The 12,428-nt window shown below is 59.4% G+C and overlaps 1 protein-coding gene across 5 annotated transcripts in view; it reads left to right on the forward strand.

Moving 5' to 3' along the window:
* Nucleotides 1–2,173: 2,173 nt before the first annotated feature.
* HDAC4 (histone deacetylase 4) overlaps nt 2,174–12,428 on the forward strand; it is a 290,084-nt gene continuing 279,829 nt past the window's right edge. For all 5 annotated transcript variants that reach the window (XM_042244201.2, XM_027967041.3, XM_042244213.2 and 2 more), the window contains exon 1: nt 2,174–2,336. The gene's annotated coding sequence lies outside the window, so the exon portion shown is untranslated. The remainder of the gene's footprint in view (nt 2,337–12,428) is intronic.

Genomic DNA, 12,428 nt, shown 5'->3' on the forward strand with positions numbered 1-12,428 from the left:
TGGTGATGGACAGGGAGGTCTGGTGCGCTGTGATTCAAGAGTCGGACACGACTGAGCGACTGAACTGAACTGAACAGTGGCGAGAGGGTGTTGGCTCAGCACCCTCCCTTAAGGCAACCATCTCTGATAACATCATCAGTTTTGACAGTGTGTCCACCCGATTTTTCTTCTCGACCAAGTTCTCCAGCTAAGAAATGTTCCTGTTTCATCCGACCTGCCTGCATGTATATCCTCATCTGTGCTGCTGTGCTTAGTCGCTCAGTCGTGTCTCCCCTCTTTACCGCCCAAGGACTATAGCCGGCCAGGCTCCTCTGTCCATGGGGATTCTCCAGGCAAGAATATTGGAGCGGATTGCCATGCCCTTCTCCATGGGGTCTTCCCCACCCAGGGATGGAACCCAGGTCTCCCGTATTGCAGGCGGATTCTTTAGTCTGAGCCACGAGGGAGGCCCATCCTCACCCTACAACTCTGGTCTTCGGGTTCACGTTCCAAAGCCTGTCACCTAAGGATATTTTTCCTTTGAGGGGAACATAATACCCTTGGATGCAGTCCTCAGGTGAGCTCCCCATATTCTGCTTTCTAGGAAAGAATCTGCTTTAGTTGAAACACAACACTGTTATCTAACAACATTTGGCTGTTCAATCTCAAAAGTTTTTTGAGCACGGGTCACTATGTTTGGTGTGACATATCCTGAAAGTCTCTTGCAGGGAATCAAGTTTCATGGAACCGAAGTCATTCTAGAACCAGAGAGCTCCCAGGCAGCATTTTTACTACAGCAAGCGGTTTTTTTTTTTTTTTTTTTTTTTAATAAAACAGTTCCGAAAGGGCTACAGTTTGAACGTCACTGTTCTAGGTGTTCTTCTCTGGAGGCTCCATCCTTCGCAGGAGCACCTCCCTACGCCGGCAGGGCTGTCCCCACGCAGGTGTGACATTCGGGATGGGCTGCCCAGTGGGCTTCACAGCTCCGACCTCGCCGCAGACCCCATCACGCCCCCCTGGGGTGCGACCCAAGGGGAGTCTCTGAAGGCCTCCGCAAGGCACAGCCCGGACTCTGAGCACTCGGGGTGAACGGATTGGCCCGGACCCCCGCCCAAGGTGCATGCGAGCCCGGAACGACCGGAAAGTGGGTGGGAAGCCGTCTCTGCGGCCTCCGCCCGGGACCGGGGAACTCGGACCAGACTCGGAGAGCGCTCGCGCATCCCCTGGCCCTCCGCCGGCGCAGGCGCACTGCGCTCGCCCCGCGCCCGCCGGGAAGGCCGGCCGGCCCGGCCCCGCGCCCCCAAGGCCGCGTTCCCGCCGCGGGGCAGGGCGGGGCCCTCCGCGCCTGCGCACTCGGCCTTCGCACCGCCCCTGCGTCGCCGGGAGCAGGCCGCACCACGTGATCGCTGCCCGTACCCAAGATGGCGGCCGCGGCCGGGCCTCACCGGCTCCCCTCTTCAGCCCGCGCCTCAGCCTCCCCTCGCCAGGAGAGCGGCCCGTCCGGCCCTCACTGCTGGGCCCCGCGGCGCAGCTCTCTGGGGGCGGCGAACGAGGCTTTCCGGGGCCACGGCCCGTGTTGACAGTCACCACGCGCCTGGACTCCCAACACTTTCCCAACCATCAGGCGTCCACCAGCTGGCGCCTATAGCGTCCTCTGATAGCCCCGCCCCTGGGATTGGCAGCTTCGGCAGCCAATGGGGACCAGGAGGCGGGCGGGGGTGGAGCATCCCTGGCGTTCGGAGGGCGTTGGGCCTGGCGAGTTGGAGGCCGCGGGGCCGATGGGCGGGACCAAGCGGGGCTGTTCCCGCGACCCCCCCAGTGGGCCAATGGGAGGGCCGCCGGGCGCCCGGGGAGGGCGGGCAGAGGGCGGGGCCGAGCCGTAATTGACGAGCTCTTCATTAGAAACCGGGCGGGAGGGAGGGACCCGCGAGGGGAGGTGATGCAAGGCTGGTGCAGCCAATAGCCGCAGGGCCGACGGCGGGAGGGCGGGGCCGGGGCCGCTGACAGGCGTCGGGGCTGGCCTATCAGCGCTCGCCTCGGTGCCGGAGGGGGGGAGCGGCATCATGGTTCAACGTGGGTCAATTTTTTGTGAATGAGGAGGGGAGGTTGTGGGGCCGCCGCTTGCGGAGCACCGTCCCCGCCGCCGCCGCCGCCGCGCCCGAGCCCGCGCGCCCGCCCGCCCGCCCGCGCCGCCGCCTCAGCCGCCTGGGCCCGGCGCGCCGCGGCCGCGTCCCCGCCGTCGCCGCCGCCCGAGCTCCCTCCCGCCCGCCCGCCCGCCGCCGGCGGTGGTGGTGGTGGTGGTGGCGGCGCAGGCTGAGAAGATGCGGCTCGGAGCGCCCGCCGCCGCCGCCGCCGCGGTAAGCGCTGCCCCGGCCCGGCCCGCGGGCCATTGTCCGCCCCCCGCCCGCCCGCAGGCCGCCCGCCCGCCCGCCTCCACGCCCCCGCCGCCCGGCCCGGCAGGTGGACGCCGGGGGTCCGCCCGCCCGCCGGCCTGGCCCCGGCCCGGCCCCGCGCGCCCAGGCCGCGCGGCCCCGCGGGCGTCCGGAGCGGAGCCGGAGCCCGTCCCGGACCTTCCCCGCTGCAGCCCCCCGGCCCGGCGGGGGCCGCCCGCGGGGCGGGGGCGCAGGACGGCCGGCGGGCCTCCCCGGGGCGCCCGGTCCCGTCCAGGCCGAGCCCTCGGCAGGTGGGCCGGGGGGCTCCCGAGCCCCGGCGGGCGCCGTTTATGTAACTTTGTCGAGGCTGTGAGTTTGCAGAAAAACGTCCCTCCCGGGGCTGGCGGGCGGGCGGGCGGGCGGGGGTGCGCCGTCGCCGGGTGTGTGTGCCCCGGACCGGAACGGCAGGGGTGGGGCGCCCGCGACCCGAGGGGTGCGGGCAGGCCGAGCCCTGGGCCCCGTCCTGCCCAGGTGACGGGAGCCGCGCTTGGCGGCATCGCAAGCTCCCACCGTGGCATCCGAAGCAAATTATCTCGTATTTACATTGAGCGTTGAATTATTTGACACTGTTATAGCAGGAGATCGTGCGTATCAGTCGGAAAGGCCGGGGGTGGAACCCAGTGTACTCATTTAATGCACATCAGAAATTTGTAATAACTTGCAGCAGCTGATACGCGTGTTTTCTTTATTGCATGTTGTAAATTGACCTGCTGTGACACAATTTTCAAATAAAGTGTTGCAGAAATTAAGCTCAAGTTATTTTAAAACTAATGACTTTCTTAACTAAATCCTAATTGCATTACTGTAGAGACCTACCTAATTGCTTGCAGCAGCTCTCTGCCTGCCCTGGGCGAGGGAGGGAAGGGGCCTGTGGAGTTACTTTCCTTCCCCTCTTCCCTCCGCTCAGGCTTTTCTGTTTATTCCCACAAACCGCCTAAGCCGGGGAGGCCTGGGAGTAAACATGTAAACAGCCCTCGCCCAGCGCCAGCCTAGCAAGACTGGGGTAATACTGGTGGGTCTGCACCTTGGCCTGGTTTCACTTTTTCTTTTGTACCGTGATCGTCTGTGGCCTGGAGTTTTAGTTGCTTTTGATAATTTTCTTTGGGTTGAGCCAGGGAAGGTGGTGGTGGTGACTGGCGGAGGGGGACAGGCAGGGGGAGGGAGAGGGATTGAATTAAGAAAACTCAGCTGCTTGTACACAAATATACACTACAGCAGTTACAAAGCAACAAAAGTTATTGCAGAATTTTGCGGTCACTATGGCAACACAATTACTCTATTATAATTGGAAATGCAAAATGCCACCCTCTTAGAAGTTTCATCAGAATGGAGTTTGGATATCAAAAATATGTGAGATTTAATTTTCTTTTTCAGGTAGCTCCTGAGCATTCTCAAATCTGTGTTCAATCATCTATTTTTAAGACCCAGCAAGCTTTCCCAGATATTCTGTTCCCTGGGCTCCGTGGCATCTCCCCCAGAACTCACATTTGTGTGGGAGGGAAGTATTTTCCTGCCTTAAAAACACACACCCTGACACATTGTTAGACTTGTATAGCTTTCTGTGTTCTGGGCTTTTATTTTAAAGATCAAATACCTTCCTAAAGAGAGCAGTAATCAATCAGAAAAGAAGCACGGTTTATGCGGCAGGCAGATGTAACACTGCCCTCTTTAGGGTTACTTCTCTCTCCTGTGATCGGAACTGGCGGCAGGAGCGCCCCTGGGAGAGCCCTGGGCTGGGGGTGTGTGCGGGGGCGGAGGCCCGCGGGGCCTGGGGACCAAGGACAGATGTGGCCTCAGCAGCCCTGAGCCAAGAGAGAATGTTCTGTGGTCAGCAGCTTCACAGCCATGAGAAAGAAAAATCTCTAAATGCCATGTTCTCGGAGGCCTTGGGGGCCGTTACTGTAGCAAGATGGGCAGAACAACATGGCCCCTGGGCCACGTGGGTCCAGAGCACCGAGCTTGGCTCAGTGGCCAGAAGCGTGCTTTCTAAGGATGCCCCTCGTGTTTACCAGGAGGACTCCAGTTCTGGAAGTTTCCGCACGTCTTTGGGTTGCTGCAGTTGAATTTCGTTCTAACTCTTTGCTTTTAACTACTGCATATTTATGTCCAGTAATCGACTTCCATTTTCCAGCTGCATTGTGAGGTTTCAATGCAGCATGAATGGCTTTGAATTCTCATCCTTTGATGTTGGGGGTGGCACCGGAGGAAAGGCGACTTTGTGCCGTCTTAATTGCCAGAGCAGAAGAAACATTTCATCACTTCTGGAGAATCCGTCCCTACCGTTCTCTATTGAAAACGGCTGGGCTTTCATTGCTCAGAAGCTGCCTGAGCTATAGATTGGTACCTGATGGAGGGAGTAGGGGAGATGCAGAGAGCGGGCTACGGCTCTGCTGGGGTGGCGGGATGACGGCCCCTGGACCCGAAATCCCTGCTGGGAATCAGCTGCCGATCCGCGTTAGCCCCGCCTCCGCGGAAGCCGCCTCGCTCTGTGGCCTGCGAGGCTCAGCCCTTGTCCCCGCTGTTCTAGCCGGAGGGCAAGTTCTGCCCCAGCGGTTGCGGCCCTTGCTGGTTCTGGGGTGGGGACTGGGGAGCCAGTCTGGAGGGGGCTTGGTTTGAGTCTCAGACGGTCAGTCGGGATACGTTGCAGTGTGCAGTGGGTTGTGGTCTTTTGGCCTTGAGTTAGAGAAAAGCAAAGGGTCTCTGGTTCAAGTCAGATGACGGGCCTGTGTCAGAAGTGACGCTGCGTCTTCACACGCCTCAGCAACGTGTGTTCACAGGCCGTTTCTTTGGGGAGACGCGTCACCGAGCTCAGATCAGCGAGTTCTGTTAGGAGGTCATTTTCGTCTCTTGGGCTCGTGTGGCTGAGATGAAGTAGGTGGCTCTGTTTCGGGAGCAGGGTGGGCTCTCGGCTGCCTTTTCTGACCGACGGACCTTCTGGGTTCCCTCCAGTGAAGTGGGCCCCACACAGGTTGCCTCCCGTCACGGCGGGGGTGGACCAGCCCCGTATCAGCAGAGGTGGAGCCTGCCTGGTTCTGTTTCCTAGTGAGGAGATGATTGCGCTCGTCCAGTTGACCCTTGAACAGCGTGAGCTTGAAGCACGTGGGTCCACTTATCCGTGGGTTTTTCAGTGGATACTACCCCATCTGCTGTTGCCTGAATCTGAGCTGTGGAGCCGCGGATGCGGAGGGCTGACTATAACGTTATCCTTGGGTTCTCCACCGTGTGCGTGGCTGGCACCCCTCTCCCCCACGGTGTTCAAGGAGCAGCTGTGAGTGTAGCTTAGCCCAGTAGCTACCGTTTAATGAGCAGCTACTTGGGGCCATATGCTGTCGTAAGTAGTCACCACGGGTACCCCATTTCTCTCTCCCCACGGCCTTAGGAGGTGGCTCCTCTTACCCGTCTTGCAGAGGAGGAGCCTGAGATGGACCTGAAGCGCCTGGTGCCCTTGTTTGTGTTAAGCCCCGGAAGCGGACTCCTCCTCTTTCATGCCTCTGCTCTGGGCCCCTGATGGTCTTGAAGCTGACGCTCAGCATTGTCCATGCAGGTGTTTGGGAGAGCACAGCCTCTTTTGAGAAGAGGGCCGTTTGGAGCACCTTTTAGGCGTGGGTGTGTTGGGTGGTGTCGTGCGATCGTAGGCGCGTCTGTTTCCTAGGGTTTCTTGCTGTGTTCTGTGCTGGGAAGGCTCTGGACAGTCCCGTCGATCAGCGGTGGTTGGCCCCACGCTTGGCTCTTCTGGGGCCGCCTGCGGGCGGGTGAGGGTCGGGGGGGGCACCCAGCACCCCCCGCCCACTGCAGCCGGAGTGCAGTGGCCTCTACTGTTCTGTCTGTGGGGTTGCCTTGGAAGAGAGCATCCCGAAGACCAGAAACTTTGAAAACCACTGACTTAATCCGCTCATATTGTATCAGTGAGCCAGAAACTTTAAAGAAAATATCGACAGATTTAACACTGTTAAGAGTTAAAGAAATTCTCTATGTCAAAAGATTCCATAAGTGAGGTTAAGGCGTAGTGAGAGAAAAAAAGGTTAATAGTCAATATGTAAAGAGCTCTAACAAACCAATAAGAAAACAGTGACCATTCCTATTGTATGATGAGCAGAGCACAGGAATCTGCGAATCACAGTGGCTGACAATAAAAAGACCCAGCTTTCCTAACAAAGAGCTTCAGCTGGAAGCGTTTGTTCATGCCCCCATATCAGCACAGGCTGTTTGGCAGCAGCTGTCGATGGTGATAATAGTAATTCTTCCCTTCCATGGGTTTTGTGAAATGTAAATAAGCTAATATATGAAAAGTGCTTAGAGTAGTCTGGCACACATAAGCACATGTAAGCTTTGGCCTTTGTCAGTTATTAATTACTTGGTTACTCTCAGGAAAAGTTTCTGTGTCAAATTTTTAAATGGCTATTCCTTTTCTTCCAACTATTCTACTTATTGGAATTTATTCCTAGGAAGAATGTAATAAGCACATGGGTATCCAGGTATGTACAGAATGTTATTGCTACGTTGTTTATAAAGGTGGTACTTACTAGACACATATTGTTGTTTTTATCCTGTGGAAATCTATGCATGTTATTGCTGCATTGTTTATAGAGGTGAAACTTACTAAATACATTTTGGCATTTTTGTCCTGTGGAAATCTCTGTGCAGGCTTGCTGGGCAGCAGAAGCGTTCGACGTGTTAAGTGAAAGGAGAAAGGGGGTCTGGGACAGCACCCAGGGGACCCATCCTTTCTGCTTTGCAAGTTCACGGGTCTCCAGAGTGACAGCAGTGGGCTTCTGGGGTGCCAGGAAAATGGGATGTGAGCAACTTTCATTGTCTCTGTATGTGTGTGAAGTGAAGTAAGTGGCAGTCACTCAGTCGAGTCCGACTCTTTGCTGCCCTAGGGACTATACAGTCCATGGAATTCTGCAGGCCAGAATACTGGAGTGGGTAGCCTATCCCTTCTCCAGGGTGTCTTCCCGACCCAGGAATTGAGCTGGGGTCTTCTCCATTGCAGACTGATTCTTTACCAACTGAGCTATCAGGGAAGCCCCTTTTATGTTTGGTGATGTTGTTTACATTTTACACAATATATAAAAATGGTTTCTGTAAGCATGTATGGCTTTTTAATAGTAATGCTTTCTCTTAAAGAGTCTGATATTTCCGTGGGGGCGGGGCGAATACTCTTCAGCCTCGTTATTGTAAGGGAGGAAAACCAGATCCTTGGTAGGTTGACACGTGCTTGGCATTGAAGAATCGAGGGGATCTGTTTCTCTGGGTCTCGTAAGCTCTCCGAGGCAGTGCTGGCCTCCTGGGTCTGGCAGGCTCTGGCCCGGGCTGTGCTGTGCAGATGGTACCTGGGTGGCCGTGACCAGGGCAGACCCTTCCCGCCATTCCCATGCTCACGCCCTGCCGTGGATCCTGGAAGGCCTGTGATCCTGCCCTCTGTTCTGCCTCCTCACCCCGTAGCCCCTGTCCTGCTCGTCTGCTTGCTTCACTGCTGCCTGCAAGCCCTCTGGGCCCCTGGGCCTTTGCGCACACTGTTCCCAGTTCTTGGAACTGGCTGTCTTTATCTGGTGTCTTCTCTGGCCCCTCAGTCCAAGCGGCGCCTTCAGTCCCCGTTGAGCATGGTCTCACACCCTCTCCCTCCTCCCTAGCGGGATCTGCTGTGTAATTTCAGTGGCTCATTGCGACATCAGCGGTTGACTGTCACCTTTCTTACTGGCAGGGGCCTCCGTGCGGTGGAGGGGCCCCGAGGGCCTCCTGCCGGCTTGGTGCTCTGCGCCTGGCAGTGTCTGCGTGAGTGGCTGGGAGGCTGGCTGCAGAGTACCGCGCGGGACCAGAAGGAGAGCCTGGTGCGGGCTGGCCCCCTGACTCCAAGGAGCTGCCCGCTATCTGCCCGAGTGCTGGGATTGCCTGTTTTCTCCCACCTCAGTCTGGGGACTCCTGATTCCCGAGATCATATGCCATAAATACAAGGGAAGTGGGTTTATGATGCAGAGAGGATCGAGGGGAGGAACAGCTTTAAACTCGCAGCTGTCAAGTGGCCAACGGGGCCCTCGTGCACAGCCCACAGCGCAGTGCGACCTCGGCCCGGGGCCCGTGCTCCCGGCGGCCAGCCGCTGCCTCCGCCACAGGCTCTTTCCCCTGCTGGTTCCAGATCACAGTTAGTGACAATATTTAGTCTTTTCTTGTTTAACCTCATCATTTTAACATGGTACCTTCACATGGGCATGTTTTTGAGCATTTTGAAGTCTGCTCCCTTTAAACACACGACTGTTCGGCTGTTTGTTCACCATTGTTTATGAAGTATTCTGTCTGTGTGGGTCAAGTGCTTCCGCTGGATTGCTGTTTGAGCTTGAAACAGTAAGTCAGTTCTTAGGGCCTAAAAGCCTGAGCTGGCCTTCCAAGTGGGAGGGTGGTTGTGCCCGTGGTTGGTGGAGCTGCATGATCTTTTGGGAGCGACCGTCAGCTGGCTGGCATGGTGTTCTTGGCTGCAGTGGGTCTTTTTCAAACTCGGGGAGAGCAGTTTTGGTGACTCTGTGCCCCGCCGCTACCCTGTTCCCCCGTTCTCCAGCCCCGACTTTGACAGGGGAGGGTGAAGGGTGGTGGTGGTGAGAAGGAGCCTGTTTCTAGAAAGTTTCTAATTGATCAGTTGCTCAGTGGTAAAGAATCCGCCTGCCATTGAAGGAGATGCAGGTTCCATCCCTGGGTCGGGAAGATCCCCTGGAGGAAGAATTGGCAACCCACTCCAGTATTCTTGCCTGGAGAATTCCCTGGACAGAGGAGCCTGGCGGGTACAGTCCATGGGGTCCCAAAGAGCCAAGCATGACTGAGCGACTGAACAGCAACAGCAATTTTGCAAGCAGTCTGCACCTCGCCCACGCAGGATGCTCTCCACGAGCGAGGAGGGAGTCGAGCAGATGCTCCGGTATCGAGGGGCCCAGAGGCGGTTCCCGTGGCTCCGTCTCGGTCAGGCCCCAGCCGAGGGAGCTGAGTCGTTGGTGGGGACGGGCTAGGGGTGGGGTAACCCCACGCAGGTGCGCCAGGCTGTGGGAGGCTGGGGTGGGCCGGCTGCTCAGCTGGGGCGGCCCATACTGAGGGGCAGGGGTTCTGGTCCCACACCCTCCAGTGGGGTGGCCCTTCCTCTCTCCCCGCCACCTGTGTGACCTGGAGCCCTCTCCCAGGCCCAGGACTCCTAAGAGTAGCCGTCTGGACCCAAGCCTTGGCAGTCAGCATCAGGAACATTCTGGAAGGGGCCTGAACAAGCGTCTCATCCAGCTGTTGGTCTTAAACATCGGGAGGGAGCCTGCTCTCAGCCCTTCTGGCCCCTGAGGGGCTTCCCGGCAGACCCTTTGGAGTAGGACGCCAGCAGAGCCTGGGCCTCTGCTGAGGAGGGTGGTGGGGGCTTCCAAGACGATGCTCGGGGCCCTCCCAGAACGGAGGTTCCAGCCTCAGGGCTGAGGGGTTGGGGGGCCTGGTGCGCTCTTGGGGGTGTGGACGCAGACGACCCCCCGGGGCAGGGGCCTGTCGTTGATGACGGAAGGTGCAGAGGGAAGCACTCCGGGGGTGTGACCTGTGAGGGGGCCCACGGAGAAGCGGCCGGGCGGTGCTCCGGTGGGCCGGAAACCTCTCTGCTAGGAATCCACGCAACATTCTGCACTGAAAATCCATAGTAGGTGTTTCAGCCCCGTTCTTCGGAGAGCCTGCCTTTGCCAGTGTGAGGGCTGAAGCGAGGTTCCTTCCCGGCCCTCCGGGTTGGAGGGACGCGCCGCAGGGCTTGTCACAGGGCACATATGTGCCTCCTTCTGTCTCCTCGCAAGGTTTGTGGTCCGCGTCTGGCTGGATTTGCAGCGGCCTAAGCATGACCTCTGACCGCTCCCTGTCCTTCCGGCTGGGAGGCCCTGGGGTGTGCGGGGCTGCTGCCATCCTGCTCAACACCTCCCCGCCCAGGGCTGGTGGAGGGCTGACCTTGGGGGTTTGGAGTTGACAACCCCCAGTGTAAAAGGCGTGCCCTAAACCCTCCCCCGGGGAAGTGTGTCTCTGTCGGAGTGGATTGTCTTTGTCCACGCTTGGGTGCGTCTTGAGGGAGCTCCTGTTTTCAGAATTCCTCTCATCAAGGAGAGGACGGAGCTGAAACGCAGAGAGGCACGCGGTGGGCCTCTGCTCTCGTCTCGGGGGCCTCCTCTCCTCGTGGCTCCTTGGACCTTGCCCTATGAGTGTGGGTCCCACCTGTGGACGCGCTGCGTGTCCAGCAGCAGGCATTCAGGACAGTGTCCGCAGCCATCCAGGCTTCTTGTGGCACGGGGGTGCAGAGGACAGACCCTGGTGTTGAGGCGGCTGGGCCTGAGGGCTCAGCTTCATGGTGTGCTCGCCCAGCGGGGCTGCCTCTTCTCTGGGAGCTGGGTGTCCTGAGCGGGGGTGGAAGAGGGCTGCTCCCCAGGCGGCCGGGAGCCTCTCCCCAGGCTGGGTCTCAGGTGGGATGCTGTCTGCAAGGGGAGGGCTGGCGGCCGGGCCTTTGATGTACGTTACGCACTCGCAGGCTCCCTGAGGCCCCCACGCCAGCTCCAGGCATCTCTGCCTGCGTCTGCTGAAGTCACGGCTGGGCGAGCACCTCCCTGAAGGACCTCAGTCACGTTTGGGAGCCAGTTGTTGTCTGTCTTTGTCCTCGCAGGCACCCTTTCGTGGCTTGCAGAGATCCTGTTCTCGAAAGCTCAGCAGCACGCCTTCAAGTGTTGGCTCCCAGAGCGCTGCCCTGCGTGAGAGGCGCCCAGGGCGGGCCCAGCGCAGGCAGGGGCTGCTCCGCCACCACGCAGGGCCTCGACCGCTGCGGGATCTGTCCCCAGCCGGCGATGCCGAGGTCCCTGGTTGCCAGGTGGTCCGTGAGCCGGGGCGGTGGATGTCCACGGCGCTTCCTGGTGTCCACAGAGGGGCCCCTCCCGGGACGACGTGGATGTGCGTCGCAAATCCAGTTGCGAGTTTGCGTTTCCCCCTCTTTTCACTGTTGTTGAGGAGGCACCAGCTGGGACTCCGAGAACAGCATGCCCCTCACCTGCCGCGGCCTTGGGGAAGCGGTGTGGCCTGAGCGCCTGGGCCGGGATGGAGCCGTGGGGCTGGCTCCTGGTGGCAGTGTTCCCGGGGATGTGCTCCCAGGATGGGGGGAGGGGGGCGATTTAGAGACGGAAAGGTGGGTGCTTCTGGCGCCCAGGGGTGCAGCCCTCCGGGGGTGGCTCTGTGGGTATGCCCCCAGGGCAGGCGACAGTGCGTCGGATAAGGTGGCTTTCGGGGCCAGACTGTCCTCCCTGAAGTTGTGGGACCTGTGCTTGACCAGGAGTTCTCTGTGAGCGGTGCTCAGCGTGAGCAGGAGGTCTCACTCAGAGGGGACCCATCACTCAGGGAGGACCTCTCCACGGAGGGTTCCGAGCACGCGGGGTGGACTGACGTGCTTTCGGGGAAGTGCAGGTGCGGCAGGGCTCAGGCAGGGCTTGATGCAGCCCCCCTGCAGCTCATCAAGGCCTTGTGTCCTCCCCCTGCGTCGGGTGAGTCCGCTTCCCGGTGCTGAGGTGGCCCTGCCGGCTGCCCTCGGGACTGCACGCTCGCCGGTCGCTGTCCTCCAGGACGGACAGCAGAGCTTCCTGGACTCGCTCACCCTGGCTGAGAGGCCTCTCGTCCGCTCTGAACGGTTGCTGTGGCCAGGCAGGGGTGTCGGGGACCCTGTGTGGGTCAGCCTCTTCCAGAAGCTGGCTGGGGAGTCAGCTGCCCTCCTGGGAATGTTGGTGCTGACGGAGAGGAGAGGGAGGGGTGGAGGCTGAGGTGGGCCCGCAGGCAGCGTCCCCCTCGGGCCCTGCCCTCTGCAGCCCTGGCGGCAGTTCCAGACTGGCCTGCGTGTGGGCACCTTGTATGCAGCGACATGCTGACCGTCTCACAGACCCTGTCTCTCGGAGCCACGGGCAGCTCCCAGGAGAGCACTGGCCCCCATTCACGAGGAGGAGGGAGGGCTCAGCGAGGTCAGAAAGCGAGGCCTTGGCCAGGGCTCTCTGC

This window comes from Ovis aries, chromosome 1, assembly GCF_016772045.2.
Source record: "Ovis aries strain OAR_USU_Benz2616 breed Rambouillet chromosome 1, ARS-UI_Ramb_v3.0, whole genome shotgun sequence".
Classification (NCBI taxonomy): Eukaryota; Metazoa; Chordata; class Mammalia; order Artiodactyla; family Bovidae; genus Ovis; species Ovis aries.